We start from the raw sequence: 6,763 nt of genomic DNA on the forward strand, positions 1-6,763 counted from the left end.
GCAACGCATGTCCATGCACCCCCATGTTAAATATAGGGGTGCATGACGCATGCAGCGGCGCCCGACGCTGCGTTGCACAACGCTAATGTGAACTTAGCCTTACGTTGTCCATGTGCATGCGTTCGATATTTCCAAGAGGGCGTGACTCAATCAATTCCTGGACATGCGCAGTCCGAAGTACGCAAGCGCATCGAACGCATGTGTACGCATGTCCTTGCGTACCAATGCATTCCCATAGATAGTAATGCGTTGTTTTGATCCTCTCATCCGCATGTGCATGATTGTGCAATATTTGACACCTCAAAAAAATGCAACATTATCACGTTCGCCGTACACCGCGAAACGACGTATGCATCAGCATGCAAAGGCATATCCCTGCATACACCATGTACGCATTACGTATGCGGATCATACGCTGCGCACAGATACGCTATTGTGAAACCAGCCTAAATGAGATGTGATGATGCGGGAAAAAAAAATGCAATTTCACCATTGATAGTTTTAAAGTTTTCAGTGTGAGGTAATAAAAAAAAAGTTACCTGGAAATATGATTTTCATTGTCGGTAAGATCATGAACATACCAAACTTGGGTAGTTTTTTTTCGCTTTTAAGTGGTAAAAAAGTAATAAATGTATATTTTTTTATTGGGTGGGTGGAAGGGGGTTGTGTCACCTTTTTTAAGACTTGTCTTTCCGCTGTCTCTAGCATTATGTCCTCCCTCTATCTAAGGGCTCATATTAACCTACGAGAAAAACGGATGAGTGCAATCTGATAAAAAAAAATCGGATTGCACTCTAACCAGTAAGTACCGGGAGACAAGGTCACAGATGTATGGAGGACACAGGTTGTGGGTGGCTTTGTATGTCATGGTTTAGGTTTTGTACTGGAGTCTCGGGGCAATGGAGAGCCAGCGAAGGGATTGACATAGGGGAGAGGCCGAGGAATAGCGGGGGGACAGGTGGATTAGTCGGGCAGCAGAGTTTAGAATAGATTGGAGGGGTGTGAGAGTGTTCGAGGGGAGGCCATAAAGTAGGAGGTTTGCAGTAGTCAAGGCGAGAGATGATGAGGGCATGGACTAGGGTTTTTGCAGATTCTTGGTTGAGGAATGTATGGATCCGTGAAATATTTTTGAGTTGAAGTCGGCAGGAAGTGGAAAGGGCTTGGATATGTGGTTTGAAGGAGAGATCAGTGTCAAGGATTACCCCGAGGCAGCGAGCTTGTGGGACTGGGGAGAGTGGGCATCCGTTTACTGTAATGGATAGGTTCGTTGGAGGGGGTCACGTGAGATGGGGGAAAGATGATAAATTCTGTTTTATCCATGTTAAGCTTCAGAAATCTAGCGGAGAAGAAGGATGAAATAGTGGACAGACATTGAGGGATTCTAGTAGGGAGGTGATATCTGGTCCAGAGATGTAGATCTGTGTGTCATCAGCATAGAGGTGATACTGAATGCCGTGAGATTCTATGAGCTGTCCCAGGCCGAAGGTGTAAATGGAGAAGAGCAGGGGCCCTAGAACTGAACCTTGCAGGACTCCGACAGATAGGGGGCGAGGTGAGGAGATGGTGTGTGAGTGGGAGACGCTGCATGTCCGGTGTGTTAGGTATGAAAGAGATCCAGGATAGGGCCAAGTCTGTGATGCCAAGGGATGAGAGGGTCTGTAGTAATAGGGAATGATCCACTTTGTCAAAGGCAGAGGACAGGTCCAGGAGGAGGAGAACAGAGTAGTGTCGCTTGCTCTTGGCAGTTAATAGGTCATTGGTGACTTTAGTTAGGGCAGTTTCAGTGGAGTGGTGTGACCGGAAGCCAGATTGTAAGCGGTCGAAGAGGGAGCAAGAAGAGAGATGGGAGGACAGTTCAAGATAGACGTGTTGTTCCAGTAGTTTGGAGGCATAGGGGAGAAGTGATATAGGGCGATAGCTAGATACAGAGGATGGGTCAAGAGAGGGCTTTTTGAGGATAGGTGTGATTGAGGCATGTTTAAAGCTTGAGGGGAAAACACCAGTTGTTAATGATAGGTTGAAGACAATTCAATTCCCAATATCCAGTTTTAAGTGTGGCCTAAAACGCGTTTCTTTAGACTGGCCTATCGTCTCACCACACTTATCTAACTGTCCCTGTTTTGCCCATATAAAACTTTCTTCAAAACCAGGACCCTCGTAGCATCTGTTCACATTGCCTACATTCACTTACATTTTTGTTTCATTTTTTTATTCTCTAGGCCCAATTCATCAAAGCTTTTGAGACAGAATTCTTTGAAGTCACAAAATGTTGGCTCAACTCAAAGCTGCACTAAAACGTTGCGACTTTTGGCGTTCTCCTGCCACTTCTTGCCGAGCTCCAACAAAGTGGGCGGAGCTGGGGTGCCAAATCCAGGCACACGCCGCTTGTTAGACAATGTACCAATATTAGAAACAAAAACCTCAAAACGAACACCATTTCCTAATTAAATAATTCCCTAAAACCATGTGGTAGTGGTGCTACAGTAGCACACGACACTCTCAGATAGCATTCCACACAAAATAAAGAGAGCGCAAAAAGTCCCAAATAAAATCAGACTCATAGTTTACTTAAAGTTACATATAAAGACAAAAATTATAGACAACAAGAGTTCACAGACAGAGTAAGATAGCTGATTTCACAGGTGTTAGACCCAGGAGCCGCTTATGTAATAGTGGATGGGAGAACAAAAGAACACCACATAAAGTTGAGCTAATATAGTGAAAAATAAATATTGGCTTGCCCATGGATACAATGCTGCCTAACTAAAGCTAAAGAAAGGGTAAGTATATATACTAGTGATCATAAAAATACAGTATGTATGAGGATACTTTCACACTAGCGTTAACTGCAATACGTCGCAAATGCGTCGTTTTGCCGAAAATACGCATCCAGCAAAAGTTCTTGCTGGATACGTTTTTTCGTCATAGACTAACATTAGCGACGCATTTGCGACGCATTGCCAAACGTCGCGTCCGTTTTGCGACGCTTGGGGGTGTGGTAGCGGACCGTCGGGAGAAAAAAACGTTACATGTAAAGTTTTTTGCTCCCGACGGTCCGCTTTTTCCGACCGCGCATGCGCGGCCGTAACTCCGGCCCCACCTCCCCGCACTTCACAATGGGGCAGCGGATGCGTGGGAAAAATGCATCCGCTGCCCCCGTTTTGCGGCGGAGACCACGCTAGCGTCGGGAACGTCGGCCCGACGCACAGCGACGGGTTGTTCCCGACGCTAGTGTGAAAGTAGCCTTAAGGCAAAAGCGGGCAGCACAGTATTCCTACTAGACAAGAACCTATAATATGCACCACTTAAAAAACCATTCTGGCAGAATCCGGATACAACATATAAGGGTATGTTTCCACGTTCAGTTTTGCTTCAGGCTTTGGTCAGGATTTTATGCAGGTAAAATCCTGACCAAAACTGCACCTGAGGTCACTGGCAGGTCACCTGCGGTGTGCCTGCGTGTTTTGCTCATAGTAACAACATGCTGCGTTTCGAAAAAACGCACCATGCATGCGTTTTCGCGGCAAAAACACATGCGTTTTTTAACGCATAGTGGAGTCTGGATTTCATGAAATCCCATCCACTATGCTGTAACATCTGGACGCTGCGTTTTGACGCTGCGGAATAACGCAGCGTCAAAAACACAGCGTTTCTTGAACGTGGAAACATACCCTTAGAGGGTAATCAGTTCATCCCTAATTCCAAGCATATCCACACGTAATACTACGGGGAACATGCTGGATGCAGGCCCATGTAATTATATCAATAATACCTAAAAAAAGGGGAATTAATTAAAACCATCAACTAGGCATGCGCATTAAACCTCACTGTGACACCATGAGAAGGGGGGAGGGAATATATTCCCAGATAAAAAAAAGTGCTCCCTTGTACCACATCAAACACAGTAAATAAGCCTTAAAGGCCGGTGATGCATGTGACACCAAACACATAAATGAACAATACAAAAAATAGTGTGCAATCAAAAAAGTGCGGCTGCATAAAAGTGCAAATGCATGAATAAAGATCATAGAAACAATATGATTAGTGTATAAAATACAGACATATATTATAAAAACAGTGGACACATGACCAAAAATCGTTGATGTATATAAAAATCCCCACAAGGAATCACATCGTCCCAGGCAAGAAATATGTTCCAAATGAATTCACGGATCCTGCTTCATTATTGTCCCCGGCGTCTGTAAGTACAAAGGGCAGCGCAACTGCGCACGCCTGAAAAAAAACTTAATGCGCAGGCGCCAGGGACGATAATGAAGCAAGAGGAGGCGGCGCCCGGCGTGCACAGGCCCGGAGTGACGGCTGTGCTGCGTCTGATTAGGAAGGCAAGACCCGCCTCCCTGGCGGATTCAGGGTAAGAGGGGGCCCATTTTATAAATGATTATTTCAGCATGTGCAGGCATCATAGCTAAAAGAGTCACCTTGTCAGAATGCAGCATTTGTGCTGCACAAGGTGGCTCTTTTAGTTACAAAGGCCTGAGGGGGGTGACAGGTTCCCTTTAAAAAGGTCAAATCCAGTGACAAAATCTATAAAAGGAGCAAAACTTATATGTTCATTGAGACCTGTGGGAGTCATAGTCCCCAGTACTGTGATCTAGCGACATTCACGCTGTGCAAAGATCTTTTTTACGTCACCACCCCTTATACCCAAACGTATCCTATCAATCCCCCACATCTGAAATCCAGCTGGATTACAGTTATGATGATGTAATAATTATAGGGGATAATTCAGGAGACTCTTTGCGTGGAACAAGACAACAGGACACAGTTTTATAAGTGGTAAAGTTTATATTATCACACGGTGATTCAAGCAGGTGCAGAGAGAAACTCAAGTCCACAACACTTGGTGCAAATAATAAACGCAGCTTAGCAGTCAATAGGAAACTTCAGAGGTAGATGCAAACAAACAGAAAGTCTATGAAGCACAGTTATTCTTGAGGAAACTTGACACAAATAGATCCTTGACTTAGTCCAGACACAGATAGATATGCTATTAGGCAGTTCAAATCATATCTTAGCTCAACCAGGGAGGCCTGGTTAATAGTCTCAGGTTTTGCAGAGCAGAAACAGCTTACATGTCCAGCAAATGCAGATGGAAGTAACACGAGCAGCAGATGAAGGAGGATTACTGAACACTGGTGCATGCAGCAGGAACTCAGAGCAGAGTGGCAGGATCTCCAACACAGGTTCACAGGTGCAGGTGCAAGGCCAGGGAGTAATCAGGAGCTGGATGCAAAGCAGAATAATCTAGCAAAGACTGAAGGCTGGGGTGGAGTTTTATAGCAGGAAGACAAGTGCACATGAGACCAAAGACGCCATGTTGGAAAAGGGCAGTAATGCACAAAAGGTAAAAAATGTTCAGAGTCCTGACATTACTCCCTCCTTAGAAGCGGCCTCAGGACGATCCTGGACCTGGTTTCTCAGGGAATCTCTGATGAAAACGAGAAATCTTCTGTTGGGCATTGATGTTTTCCACAGGTTCCCAAGAGTCTTCCTCAGGGGGATATCCCTGCCATCTTATCAGATATTGGAGCCGATTCCTGCGAATCCTGGAATCAACAATTTCCTCCATCACAAATTGTTCTTGCCCATCAATCACCACAGGCTGCGGAGGTGGCACAACACGTCCCTGGAAGGTATTAGGAGATACAGGATTTAGTAAAGATACATGAAAAACTGGGTGTACCTTCATTGTCCTAGGTAGCTTCAGCCGGCAGGCCACAGAGCTCACAATACCGTTGATCTTGAAAGGGCCAATGAATTTCTGTCCAAGTTTTTGTGAAGGAACATTCAACTTCAGATTCTTAGTTGCTAACCACACGTAATCTCCTACCTTGAACATGGGTGCAGGTTTACGAAATCTATCAGCCGATCTCTTATAACGTTCTTGAGCCGTGGTCAGGGATTCCTTCAGAACCTCCAGATTTTGTCTCATCGCAGTCAGCCTTTCCTCCACTGCTGGAACCGGAGAATTAATTGGAGCCCTAGGTAAAATACACGGATGATAACCCAGATTGGCAAAGAAAGGTGTAAATTTAGTGGAGGCGCTCTGAGAATTATTATATGAAAATTCAGCCAACGGCAACAACTCCAACCAATCATCCTGGAGATGGCTGACATAGCATCTTAGATATTGTTCCAGCGTCTGGTTGGTACGCTCAGTCTGACCATTTGTCTGGGGATGGTAAGCAGAAGAGAGACAGACATTAATATTGATTGCAGAGCAAAACCCCTTCCAGAATCTTGATGTGAACTGTACTCCACGGTCAGAGATTATCTCATCCGGCACCCCATGCAACTGAAAGACATTCCGCATAACCAAGTTCACTGTATCTTTAGCAGAGGGGAGGCCGGTGCACGGAACAAAATGAGCAGCTTTAGTCAGGCGATCAACTACCACCATGATTGTATTCATGCCCCCCGATGTAGGCAGCTCCACAATAAAGTCCATTGATATAGACCCCAAGGGCGGGATGGAACAGGTAATGGTTGTAGAAGACCCGTAGGTGCCACATGAGGAGTCTTGTAACGGGCACATACCTCGCAAGAGAGAACATAGTCCTTGGTATCCTTCAGGCAAGTTGGCTACCAGAAGAATCGGCTCAGGAACTCTTGTGTCTTCTGTACCCCCCTGTGACCAGCCAACTTGGAGTCATGTACCAACTTGAGGATCTGCAGACGGACGACCTCCGGGACGTAGATACGTCGATCTCTGAACCACATGCCACCCTTAAAGACAAGATTA

The sequence above is a fragment of the Ranitomeya variabilis genome, chromosome 2 (assembly GCF_051348905.1).
Source record: "Ranitomeya variabilis isolate aRanVar5 chromosome 2, aRanVar5.hap1, whole genome shotgun sequence".
Classification (NCBI taxonomy): domain Eukaryota; kingdom Metazoa; phylum Chordata; class Amphibia; order Anura; family Dendrobatidae; genus Ranitomeya; species Ranitomeya variabilis.